Source organism: Notamacropus eugenii, chromosome 2, assembly GCF_028372415.1.
Source record: "Notamacropus eugenii isolate mMacEug1 chromosome 2, mMacEug1.pri_v2, whole genome shotgun sequence".
Taxonomy (NCBI): Eukaryota; Metazoa; Chordata; class Mammalia; order Diprotodontia; family Macropodidae; genus Notamacropus; species Notamacropus eugenii.
Genome location: NC_092873.1, coordinates 71,103,320 through 71,117,638, shown reverse-complemented (window position 1 = coordinate 71,117,638; position 14,319 = coordinate 71,103,320).

Below are 14,319 nucleotides of genomic sequence, written 5' to 3'. Positions count from 1 at the left end.
TATTTGGGAAAATTGCCAAAGAAGAAGTCCTACCAAATTATTTTTATGATACAAATATTGTTCTGATAGTTAAACCACGAAGAGCCAAAACAGAAAAAGAAAATTATAGACCAATATCTCTAATAAATATAGATGCAAAAATTTTAAATAAGATATTAGCAAAAAGAATACAAAAACTTATCACGAGAATAAAACATTATGATCAGGTAGGGTTCATGCCAGGAATTCAGGGCTAGTTCAATATTAGGAAAATTATTAGCATTATTGATCATATCAACAACAAAACTAACAGAAACCTCATGATTATCTCAACAGATGCAGAAAAAGCTTTTGACAAAATACAACACCCATTCCTATTGAAGACACTGGAAAGAATAGGAATAAATGAAACTTTCCATAAAATAATAAGCAGTATATATGTAAAACCATCAGCAAACACTATATGCAACAGGGATAAGCTAGATGCATTTCCAGTAAGATCAGGGGTGAAACAAGGATGTCCATTATCACCACTATTATTCAATATGGTGCTAGAAATGGTAGCTGTAGCAATTAGAGAATTTAAAGAAATTGAAGGAATTAGAATAGGCAAAGAAGGAACTAAATTATCACTCTTTGCAGATGATATGATGATATACTTAGAGAATCTCAGAGATTCAAGTAAAAAACTACTTGAAATAATAAACAACTTTGGCAAAGTTTCAGGTTACAAAATAAACCCACACAAATCTTCTACATTTCTATATATTACTAACAAAGCCCAACAGCAAGAGACAGAAAGAGAAATCCCATTTAAAGCTAGGGTAGACACTATAAAATATTTGGGAGTCTACCTGCCAAAACAAATCCAGAGACTATATGAACACAATTACAAGACACTTTTTCGCACAAATAAAGTCAGATCTAAGTAAGTGGAAAAACATCAGTTGCTCATGGGCAGGCTGAGTCAATATAATAAAAATGACAATTCTATCTAAATTAATTTACTTATTCAGTGCCATACCAATCAAACTACCAGATAGTTATTTTCTAGAGATAGAAAAAATAACATAAAAATTCATCTGGAAGAACAGAAAGTCCAGAATGTCAAGGGAACTAATGAAAAGAAATGCTAGGAAAGGTGGCTTAGCCCCACCAGATCTCAAATTGTGTTATAAAGCAGCAATCATCAAAACCACTTGGTACTGGGTAAGAAACAGAGGGGCAGACCAGTGGAATATATTAGGTACTCAAGGCACAGCAGTCAATGAATATAGCAATCTATTGTTTGATAAACCCAAGGACTCCAGCTTCAGGGATAAGAACTCACTGTTTGGCAAAAATTACTGGGAAAACTGGATGACAGTGTGATGAAAACTGGGCATAGACCAATGCCTGACACCATGCACAAGAATAAAGTCCAAATGGATACATGATCTAGGTATAAAGATTGATACTATAAACAAATCAGGGGAGTAAGAAATAGTGTATTTGTCAGATTTTTGGAGAATGGAGAAATTTATGACCAAACAAGAGATAGAGAACATTATGAAGTGCAAAATGGATAATTTTGATTATATTAAATTGAAAAGTTTTTGCACAAACAAACCCAGTGCAGCCAAGATTAGGAGAGAAACAGAAAATTGGGAAAGAATCTTTGCAACTAGTGTCTGTGATAAAGGCCTCATTTCTAAAATATATAGAGAACTGAGTCAAATGTACAAGAATACAAGTCATTCCCCAGTTGATAAATGGTCAAAGGATATGAACAGATGGTCCTCAGAGGAAGAAATTAAAGCTATCTATAGTCACCTTATGGCTTTTGGGGAACTTGTTGGGTGAGATCTGGGACTCTCTCTTTTGATTGAGCTGAGTTACCTTGCTCCCAGTGGAAGAGCTCTTTTTCTCTCAATGTCTGGTATATATTCTTACATGTATACTCTCTTCTAATTCTATTTTGCTATGGATTTGGATAAATGGGTTTCTTGGCTAAGTGCTCATTACAGAATTGATATTTGGTGGGAAAGGGATCAAGTCTTGAATCTAATGCTTGAGGTCCTGCTTCCGTCATCAATGAAATAGCAATCAGAAGTTAGAATAGATCTGAAAAAAATCTCCTAGACTAATAGTATTTTAGGGACCACATAGATAAAATTCTAGTCTGGTATGCCCTCTCTCTGAGGGGGTCAGAGAGGCCAGATATCTGACCCCAATATTTTGCTTTCCATTCTGGTAGGAATTGAAGACTCCCTTGGAGAAGGAAGCTTATCCTCTGAGGAAAGGTTACCACAGGGGCCAGCTGGGCCCTCTATCTGCCCCAAAGAACTTCTCCTTGTACAGAAAATCTACTACTCTCTGCTGCCCCCTCATAGTCAGTCCCCTCAGGTAAAAACAACAAACTGTAGTCTCATACCTTCCATTTCCTGCTGAACTCAGCATGTCCCCTGAGGAAAGACTGGTAGGGGTCAAGTTGAACATCTTCCATTTGACCCATATATGTCAACATAAAACAACTTCCACTTCTTGTTGCCAGCCCAGTTGCCCAAATGGGATGTGGAGAACCTCTGGTGCAAAGAAGAGCAACTTTGACTTCAGGCTTCCCATCTCTGTCTTTTGAGGGTAGAAATGTTGTGGTCTTCACCTAGTGATAAATTTTCTCACACTTTGTCATCCCCTTCACATCTCAGTCACAACTCCTGGAGAACTTAATTTCTTACTCCTATCCCCTTCAACCCTCATCTCTAAATTTTATCCTAACTTCACTTATCCCTTACATTGTGGCCTCTGGAATGCCTATTCCATAGGCAACAAACTTCCCTCCATTTTTAATCTTTTCCTCTCCTACTGCTTCCATCTAGCCAGCTCTTACTGAAATCTGACTCCTCCCAGACAACATAGCTTCCCTAGCTAACCTTTCCAGTATTTGCTGCAACTTCACTCATTCTTCTTGGCTCACTGGTCAAGGCAGGGAAATTGGAAGATTTCTTGTTCGTTACTGGCACTTCTGGATTTTTCCTCTCCCTCCATCATTTCTCTTCCTTTGAGGTTCATACTATTCATATCTACCATCCAAAGAAAATCTTGTAACTATTATCTATAGACTTCTACATCATTCCCCTTCCTTCCTCAAAGAGTTTGATATTCCTCCCCAACTTATGCCGTCATAATGGGAGACTTCAATATACAGATTGCTTCTCCCTTAAATATCCTAGCCATTTAGTTCTTCAATTTACTCATCCTTAATCCCCTTATTTGACTTTTCACTTCTCTCTCTGACTTCCATTAAAAATAATCCTAGTCTTCATCCATACTGTGACCTCTAATCACTGGATCCCTCCATTCTCCCTCAGGCCCTCTCCTCTGCACTAGCAACTGTCACCTCTTCTCATCTTGATTCCTTAGTGAACCAATTCAACTTCATCCTCCTCTTTTCAATGTCTAGTTCTGTTATATCACCAATTGCACCCAGCAATTGATTCAGTCCTGAAACACTCCCACCATTTGTCGCATTTGCACTTACACATGTGCTGCTGAATGAAGATGGTGAAAATCACACAACTGTTCTGACTGAGTTTATTACAACCTCAGTTAGGCTCTTATTACTGCTCTCTACAATGGCTCTTCCAAACATTTTCTTCCTCAAATCTCCAATGGTGCTTCTTGTCCCCACCCTTTTAACTGAGAACCTTCCCTCATATTCTACAAATATCTGAGGCCATTGATAGTGAACTCCCTCTTCCTCTTCTCCTGTCACTGAAGTGCCTTCATCTATTTTCTCTTCCTTCACCTCTGTTTCATATGATGAAGTGTATCCTTTACCAAATCTAACCCCTTTATTTGTTCAAGTGATTCCATTCCATCCCATGATCTTCAACAGATTGCCACCTCACTAGGATAGCTTTGCTGTCTATTTTTTCCTGTAACTCCCTTAACTTCTCCTTTAGGAATTTGGATGCTATACCACTTGGTTCATATATGTTTAACAATGATATTACTTCATTGTCTATGGTGACTTTTAGCAGGATATAGCTTCCTTCCTTATCTTTTTAAATTAGATCTATTTTTGCTTTTTCTTTGTCTGAGTTTAGGATTGCTATCCCTGCTTTTTTTTTTACTTTAGCTGAAGCATAATATAGTCTACTTCAGCCTTTTACCTTTACCCTGTGTGCATCCCCCTGTTTCAAATGTGTTTCTTGTAAACAACATATTATAGGATTATGGTTTTTAATTCATTCTGCTATCTACTTCCATTTTATGGGAGAGTCCATCCCATTCACATTCACAGTTATGATTCCTATCTGTGTCTTTCTCTCTATCCTATTTCCTGCCTCCATTTATGCTTTTATTTCTCCCTTCTCCTTTTCCCTCCTCAAAAGAGTTTTGCTTTGGAACACTGCCTCCTTCAATCTTCCCTCTCTTCTACCAACTCCCCTTCCTTTTCTTTCCAGTTTGCCCTCCTACTGCCTATAGGGCAGGTTAGATTTCCAAAGCTGAGTATGTTATTCCTTCCTTGAACTAAATCAGATGAGAGTAAAGTTTAAATAATGCTCATCTCCCTCTCTTCTTTCCCTCTACTTTAATGTTTCTATGTCTCTTCACGTGATGTAATTTACCCCATTTTGCCTATTCCTTTCCTCTTCTCCCACTATAAACCCTTTTCAGCCTTAATTAAGTTTATCATCACATCAATTATTTTATACCTACATGTTCTGTCTATGTATATTCCTTTAAATGTCTTAATAAAGATACAGTTTTCAAGATTTTCAAGTATCATCTTCCCATATACAGATATAAACAAACAGTTTTCCCTTATTGAATAACACTTTTTTTCTTTTCTGTTTACATCTTTATTCCTCTCTGGAGTCTTATATTTGAAAGTCAAGTTTTCCGTTAAGCTCTGGTATTTTTATCAGAAAGGTCTTTGAACTCCATTTTCTTTGAATGTCCATCTCCTTGCCTGAAAGATTATGATCAGTTTTGCTGAGTAGTTGATCCTTGGTTGTGATCCAAGCTCTTTTGCCTTACAGAATATCATATTCCAAACTCCCCAATCTTTTGATTTAGAAGATGCAAGATCCTACATGATCCTATCTGTAGTTTCATGGTATTTGGATTGTTTCTTTCTTACTGCTTGTAGTATTTTCTTCTTGACCTGATAATTCTGGAATTTGGCTACATATTGGTGTTTTCATTTTGGGATCTCTTTCAGGAGGTGATTGGTGAACTCTTTTGATGACTATTTTACCCTATGGTTCTAAGACCTAGGGGCAGTTTTCCTTGATGATTTCTTGGAAGACACTTTCCAGACTCTTTTTTTTATCATGGCTTTCAGGTAGATGAATAATTCTTAAATTATCTCTCTTGGATAATTTTCCAGGTCATTTGTTTTTCCAATGAGCTATTTTATGTTTTTTTTCTATTTTTTCATTCTTTTGATTTTGGTTGACTGACTCTTGATGCCTCATAAAGTCATTAGCTTTTACTTGCCCAATTCTAATTTTTAACAAATTGTTTTCTTCTGTTAGCTTTTGTAGTTCCTTTTCCATTTGGCCAATTTTACTTTTTAAGGAGTTATTTTCTTCAGGGAATATTTTTTTTTTCCTATTTGGTCAATTGTATTTTTAAAGGAATTGTTCAATTTTTCTTTTACTTCTCTAATTTGATTTCTGACATCCTTATTGAGCTCTTCCAAGAAGGTATTTTGGCCTTGAGACCAATTTACATTCCCCTTTGAGGTTTTAGATGTGGGTATAGTGACATTACTGTCCTCTTCTGAATTTATATTTTGATCTTTCCTGTCCCCATAATAAGAATTTATGATCTTTGCTTTTCTAAATTGCTTTTTCCTCATTGTGTTTGCCTTTTTCTTGGCTTTTACAGTGAATCTATGCTTCTGGGACTTCTGGGGGCTCTGTTCCACAACTCTTGTGCTGTGGGCTAGGGTACTGGTTTTGTGTGTTGTGGCCTGTAGTTCTGGCAGGTAGAAGTTGTATAATGATGCAGCTTCCCTGGTGCTTCGCTGGAGCTCTATACTGATGATTCTCAAATCCATCCATCCTGCTCAAAACTCTCTGCTGATTTTCAGTCTTGTATCTACAACATCTTTTCTGGACCCCTTATACTGAATATCCAGTAGATACATTAAACTCAACATGTCCAAAACTCAACTTATTTTCTTTCCTCCTAACCCCTTCACTACCTTATACCTTCTTTACTGTAATAGAGGCCAATGCCATCTGACTAGGCTCTCAGGTTCACCAGCTAGGAGTTATTCTGCCTTCTTCAATTTTGTTTACCCCCATATACAAATTTTTGCCAAGATCTGTCAATTTTACCTTTGCAGCGTCTCTGAAATACACTCCCTTTTCTCCTCTGACACTGCCACCACTTGACTGTAGGCCTCATCATTTCATGTCTGGATTATTCCCTATTGGTGCATCTGCCTAGCTGAAATCTTTCTCGATTCCAATGCTTTCTCCATTCAGCCACTAAAGTAATTTCCTTAAAGTTCAACTCCAACCATATCATCCCCCTATTCAATAAATTGCTTTCAGGATAACATACAAAATGCTCTGTTTGGAATTCAAAGCCCTTCATAATCTAGACACCTCCTACCTTTCCAGTCTTCTTATATTCTTATACTTATATACTTTGATCCAATGACACTGGCCTCCTGGCTGTTCCAGGAGCAAGACAACTCCATGTTACAACTTGGACATTTTCTCTAGTTGTCCCCTGTGTCTGGGACACTCTACCTTCTCTGCTCTGAGTACTGACCTCCCTGGATTTCTTTAAGTCCCAGATAAAATCCTATCTTTTACAGAAAACCTTCTTCAATACCTCTTAATCTCAGTGCCTTCTCTCAGTTAATTATTTCCTATTTTTCCTATATGCAGCTTGCTTTGCATGCTTTTGTTTGCATGTTTTCTCCCCCTCTTGCAAGCTCCTTGAGAGGAGGGGAGCTCCCATATATTCTCTTTTATACCCAGTGGCACATAGTAGGCACTGAATTCATTGCTTGAATGTTTGATTGAAGAAAGGTGTAGAGAGAAGAGACCAGAAATGTTCGTTCTACTTTCTTTTAGTCTTGTAGAGACATGCAAATAATTAGACCTATCCAAAAGTGGAATTACTTCAGTTTTTTTGTTGTTTTTAGTTTCTAATCTCAGAAGTCTTCAAAGCTGAAACAACCACTTGTCAGAGATTCATTCATCAAAGAGTTCAAGTATCGTTTAGATTTGTTGTTTAGTTGAACTCTGAGATTCTATATTTTCAAGCAGTATTATCAATCAGAAAATATTAGAGTTGAATGGGAACACAGAAGTCATCTAATTTAATCCCTTTACTTTATATTTTAAAAGACAATTGTTTTATCTTTTAAAATTTTGTTGATGCATTATAGTAGGGGGCTTAATAGAGTTCTCCCTTGGCTAGGAGTAGGAGCAAGGGGTGATTCAGCTGTGAATTCAGATTTAGCCCCCAGAATGTCACAGCTGGAAGGGCTGCTTGTGGTGAGGAAACTGAAGCCCAGAAAGTGGAAGTGACTTATTCAAGGTCCCTCAACGAAGTAGTGGAGGGAGGGGGAAAGGAAGTACTGCAGTAAAGGGAAGGGAGGGAGGATCTGCTACAGGGGTGTGCACAGCATCCAGATCTGAGAGATCATTTTAGAAACATCTCATCCAGCTTTCTCATTTCATGTTATGAAACTGAGACACAAAAAGGGGAAGTAATTTTCCTGAAGTTACTAAGTTAGAACTAGAAATTGAGGCTCTTGGTTTTCAGTGTAGAGCTTGTTCCATGATAATATCACATAACCCCAAATAACTTGCCTTTGCTATCACTAGGTGAAATTAAAACATTAAATCCTTGTTTAATAGAGAAGTGAACTAAACTCTATGACTTTTCTTAGAAACTAATTTGTAAGAGATTTTCACTGTAAATATTGGGAGTAGCTTAATAAGAGTCACATTTGTATTACATATTGCTTTAATATTTTTAAAAACTATTTTTTCAATTTATTATTTATTTTAACAGATTTACTTTTTCCCAATTACATATTGTAGTAGCAAGCACCCTGACATACCAAGGATGACCTGCTAGCACAGCTTCTTAGATGTGCTTTTCTAAAAGGAAAGTGACTTTTGAGGGGTTAATAGTCTTCTTTAATTACATATAACCAACAGAGAAAATAGAAGCAGAGTAATAAAGGCAAACAAACAGGACTTCTAACTGTCTGACCACAAGTAACACACACACACACACACACACACACACACACACACACACACACACACACACACACACACACACACCCCACAGATCAACAAACAGAACCAACTGTCTGACCATTACATACATCCATAGTTACCAGAGAGAGAAACACCAACATCTGGGTTTTCAAAGCCAGGGGGCTCCTTAATGGCTACCCAGAGTTTCATCTGATATATGAACCTTACAAAGAGTAAGCACCAAAGCAAAAGTTCACCTCAGAGTATATATACACTTTTCAGAACTGGAGGGTATCATTACTCTCCTGACCCAGTGCTTCATTAGAAATTAAAAAAAGGTGTGGGCCTTCCTATAAAACAAGCCTCCCCTAATCAAGCTTCCCTTAATGGGCTCCACCTGAGTCCTATTAACAGGCAGGGAAGATCTTTAACTCACATTAACATAAATAGTGTTATCCTGACTATGGCTCTGTGATTTGAATTGTTTCCTTTTGCCTGCTTGCAATATTTCCTTCTTGACCTGGGAGCTCTGGAATTGAGCTATAACATTCTCTTCTTTGATTTTCAGGGTTTCTATTGTGGGAATAAATTAGATTTGTTAAACTTACTTTTTTAGAACTTAAAAAAAAACCTTGCACACCAATTTGTTGATCTTTCTCTCTATTGATGAGGTTTAGGGGTGAAAGGACTCCAAAATACTGAGTGTAGGGCAGAGTTGTCTGGGAAGAATTCTCAGACTCAACAAATCTTCCTATCAAGTGGCAAAAATGTTTATTCTAATGCTAATACTGTTTGCAGAGATCCTTATGGACCTTGCAACCTAACAGGAATGATGCTAAAGCTTATATAGGAAAAGCATAGTAGGTTGTATGCCAACTGTGCTGGTTGGTTGGTTGGTTGTTGTCTTCATTCTCAAAGAGGACCCAAATGACATTACACTTACATACCTACATACATATGCGAACAACTACTTTCCCTAAGAGATTCTACTCCTAATCTTTACTTTTATGTTTGTGAATATCTCTTGTTTCCTTTCCCTCCTTACTCCTCTACTTCTTCCTGCTGACTTCCCCTTCTATTACTTAACCTACCTCTCCTCCAAAGATTCCTCCCTCATCCTCCCAAGGATCCCTCTCTTATTCCCATTCCCATTAATCTAAACACCTTTCTATATCCCCCTCTAACCTATTCCCTCACCCTCCCTTCTAAAGAGCCCTTCCTTATCCTCTTCCCTCCATATCCCCTTAGCATTTTATTTCTTTTTAAATTTAGAAGACTTTGATACTCTTCTAGATGTATATGTATTGTTCCCTGTTGAACCCATTCCCCTCCTCCCCCATCTAATTGCTATGAGTCAGTTCTTCCTCTCACACCTCATTTCCATTAGATAATTCTCTTTTTACCTGATCCTTAACAGTTTTACTTTTTAAGTCATGTCATGCTCAGGTCTACCCCAATCTTTCTTATGAACTACCCGATTGCTAATAACAATCTTAGACATATTTTACGTATGTAAAAGTAAACAGTCTGTCCTTATTGAGTCTCTTGTAATTAGTCTTTGGTATGTACTTTATGTTTCTCTTGGCTCTTGTATGTCAAATCTCCTATTAAGTTGAGGGTTTTTTTTAAATGAAGTCCTGAACATCTGACAATTCATTAAATGTCCATTTTTTCATTTAGGATTATGCTTAGCTTTCCTGGGTGTGAGATTTTTTGACCAGAAGCCCAATTTTTTGCGCTTCAATATACAGTGTTCCAATACCCATGGTCCTTTAGTATTGCCACTGCTAGGTTTTGTGTGACTCCAGTTGTGGCACTGCCATATGTAAATTTTTTTTCTTGTTGCTTGTAGTATTTTATCCTTTAGCTGGGGTTTCAGTATTTGACTATAATATTCCTGTAGGTTTTCCTTACAGAATGGTGATCAGTGGGGTTTTTCTAGTTCTACTTTCCTCTCTTGTTCTAATGCTTCAGGACAGTTTTCTTTAATTATTTCTTACATTATTGTATCAAAATTCATTTTTTGATTATAATTTTCAGGTTGTCCAATTATTATATTTTCTCTTCTAGATCCGTTTTCCAGATCAGTTGTTTTTCTTACAAGATGCTTCACATCCTCATTTTTCATTCTTTATATTTTGTTTTATTATTTCTTGGAATCATATGACTTCACTGGCTTCCCCTGGCCCAATTCTGATTTTCAAGAAATTGTTCTCTTCCTTAAGATTCTGGATCTCCTTTTCTAATTGGTTGACTTTCTTCTCATAATCTTGTTTTTCTTGAATTGTTCTTTTTTGTTTAGTTTTTCTTCAGTTTCTCTCATTTGATTTTTAAAATCTTTTTAGAGTTCTTCTATGAATTCTTTTGGGGCAGGTTACAATCTGACATTACTGTTTGGGGTAGAAGAGGGTTTCTTTGCTTCACTATCCTCCTCTGAAGATCAACCCCAGTCTTCTCTATTCCTATAGTAACTCTCTATGGTTAAATTCTTTCTCCTTTCCCTTTGCATTTTTTTTTTGATACTAGCTTAATTTTTTGTAATCATCTCTAGTTTTGGGATATAGAGGGTGAGGTGGTACCTGTGCCCTCCTATCCTCCTTCAGTTCTCCTCTCTGACCTTGATCCTCAAACTTCCAACCTCCTGTAAGTGCCCACAACCAGAGGTATCCCCACTCCACTGCTTCTGCACTCACCAAGTGTGTTCTGGTTCCTTCTGGCCTGCTAGCACAGTTGGCTCTGGCGTTTCTTGTCAGCAAAAGTTGCCTCAATTTTCCCGGGCTTAGATGCCCAACTCCCCTCACTGTACAGGGGGTTAAAGTTCCTGTGGCTGGGGCATAGGCAACCTCCCAATCTGGCTACCCCCAGGGCTTGCCACTTGCTTGTTAAGTGTTTGTTTACCTGGAGGTGTTTACTCTGCACAAATAGTATACCTCTTCCAGGGATTGTTCTTCAGATCTTCTTTTATTGTCCCAGGAGGACCTCTGTTCTGCCTATTCTCTTGTTTATTTTTAGCTGAGGAGTCGTTTTATCTCTTTTGTGGAGGAAAATCTTAAGAACTTGGAATTTTCTGACCTACTCCACCAGTTTCTCAGAATCCTCTATGCAAGCAAGATTCTTGCCAGAGTCCTCCTTAGGAGGCTGATCCTTCACCTGCAAGAGAGTCATCTACCCAAGAGCCAGTGTGACTTCTGTAAGGGTTGGGGAACCATCAATATTGCTATGAGACAACTCCAGGAGAAATGCTGGGAGCAGAACAGAGGTCTGTATCCAATGTTTGTTGATCTGATCAAGGCTTTTGATACTGGCATTGATGAGGGCTTGTGGGAAATCACAGCAAAATTTGGTTACCTGTAACAGTTCACCAGTATTGTATGCCAGTTCCATGATGGCATGCTTGCATGGATTCTGGATGAAAGATGATGTTCTCTTGCTTTCCTAGTCACCAATGGAGTGATGCAGGGTTGTATGCTTTCTTCCAAGCTTTTTAGCATAATGTTTCCAGTGATCTTTTAGGAATACCTTCAACGAGGACAAAAACAGCATCATTGTCAAGTACCACACTAATAATAAATTATTTAATTCAAAAAGGCTACAAAACCAAGGGTAACAGAGAGGGAAACTTGGTTTGTAACTGTTTGTTTTCATATGATTTTGCACTCAATGCTGCCTGGAAGGCTAACATGCAACAAGAGTATTGGTCAATTCTCTGCCACATATGCTAATTTTGACCTGACATTTAACATCAAGAAAACAGAGATTCTTTACTAGAGAACCAGCACCACACCATCCATACATGGAAACATTGGTTACAGCAAATGGAAGAACTTTGTATGTTGTGGATAAAATCACTTACTTTGACAGTATACTTTCCAGGGGCTTTGCCAGAGCTTATAGTGTTTGGGAGGCTCCAAAGAAAAGTGTGGGAGAGAAGAGGTATTAGAGTCCCTACTAAATTCAAAGTCTACTAAGGTATTGTGCTGACCTCATTATTGCATGCCTGTGAAAACTGGACAGCCTACTAGTGCCATGTCAGGAAACTGAATTTCTTCCATTTGAATTGTTTTAGGAAGATTCTGAGGATCACCTGGCAAGAGAAGATACTGGACACTGAGGTCTTTTCTTGAGCTGAATTGTCAAACATTCAAACTCTGTGGCAGCACAGTTCCAATGGGCTGGCCATTTTTTTCAAGTGTCAAACTTTTATTTGCCCAAAAGCCTATTTTTCAAAGAATTCACACAAGGCAAACATTAACATGGAGGTCAGAACAAGCAATTTAAAGACACTCTCAACATTTCTCTGAAGAACTTTGGGGTTGGTGTGAGATATGGGATACCCTGGTACAGGACCACCCAGCATGGTATGCCTACATAGAAGAGGGCATTGTGCTCTACAAGAATAGAATTACAATAGCTCAAAAGAAACATGAAATGGGAAATTTAGAGAAATCTTCACTCCAAATGTCTATATGGACTATTTGTGTCTGACCTGTGGTACAGCCATACAATACTTTTATTTTGGAGGGGATTGGTGAGGCAATCACAGTTAATTCACTTGCTTAAGATCACACAGCTAGTGCTTTAGCCCCACGTTGGTGGGCGCCAAGTTGCTATGGTTACGGCATAGCTTACCAAGAGGAGCAAGTCTTATGCCTGGCCAGCAGGCTGCTCGTCCTCCTGTGGAGCTCGCAAGTAAGAGAACGAAGCGGGAGAGCGGGTCAGTGAAGCAACTCTGAGTTATTCAAGGAAGCACTCTGATTATATAGTCTCTGCCAGCTAGCCCAGTGAACCATGGTAACACACCTAAACAAACCCGAAACTATAGAAATGAACACAAGCTGGAAATATAGTGATAACAACAAACCAGGGGGGGGCCGTCCCTTCCAGCGCCATCTTGTTCACCCTTCCCTGCTCTGGACTCAGTTTACCTGATGTCCATCAGTGTGGCAGTCCCAGATGGTGTGGCGGTCAGCGCCCCTTACAAGCTAGTATGTGTCAAGTGTTTGAGGCTGAATTTGAACTTAGATCTTCCTGACTCCAGGGCTGGTGCTCTTATTCACTCCACCACCTAGCTGCCCCCATCTTACACTTCTGACAGCCAGAGTTGGGCACTCTGTAACTTGACTCCAACATAGTGATGTCATTTGGTCCTCTCTGAGCATGGAGGACAACAATCAACCAACCAGGGAACTTTAAACTCCCTCAAACACCCTAACCTCACAATTCCTCATTTCTCATGATTCTTCCAAACCCCCTCAGCTACACATAGAGATGAACATACCCTTGATCATTCCATCATCCACAAATGATCACTTTCATGTTCAGGAACTCTGAAATTTCAGTATCTCATCAAAAGCTGGTGTCATTTAACCCCTCTGCCTTCCAACTTCAAACCCCATTCTTTATCCTCACTGTGACTTCCAATACCTCAAGTTCTTGGCTGGTTTTTTTCCCCAAGCCACCATTCCTGAACTGTCTACATTCTCCTTCCTTCCATGTCATGATCACTCTTTGAATCAATTCAACTCTATACTATATTCTTCTCTTGATTACTTTGCTACCTTATCCAACTGTTGATCATGACTTACTGAGCCTCACTCCTGGATTAATCTTTGTTCTTTACCTGTTGTTGAAAGAATTCTCCAAAGCAAAATCATTAAATCATGCTGACTTGATCCACTATAAATTTGTGTTAGATAATCATATTTCAATCCTCATTTCCTCAAGAACTTCTTCTTTTTATATCTTCCCAATTACCCTTTGCCACTACCTCCACCTCCATTTCTGACTTACATGAAAAAGTACCCTTGTTCTTGCGAAGAAAAACCTATTTCAAGTGCATATGTAATACCAAACCATCCCATCTTTCCTAATATATTATATTCCTTTATTATCCCTACTATCTCACTTATCTTCAATCTTTCCTTGTCGACTGGAATCTTCACCACTACCTACAAAATTTCTCCTATCATGGTTAAAAAAACCAGCTAACTTGATCCAAACAGCTATCATCCCATGTCATCTCATACCCTTATTGTGATTAAATTCTTTGAGAAGGCTTTCTACAATCATGCCTCCACTTTATTCTTACTCTTCTTAACTTTGTACAATCTGG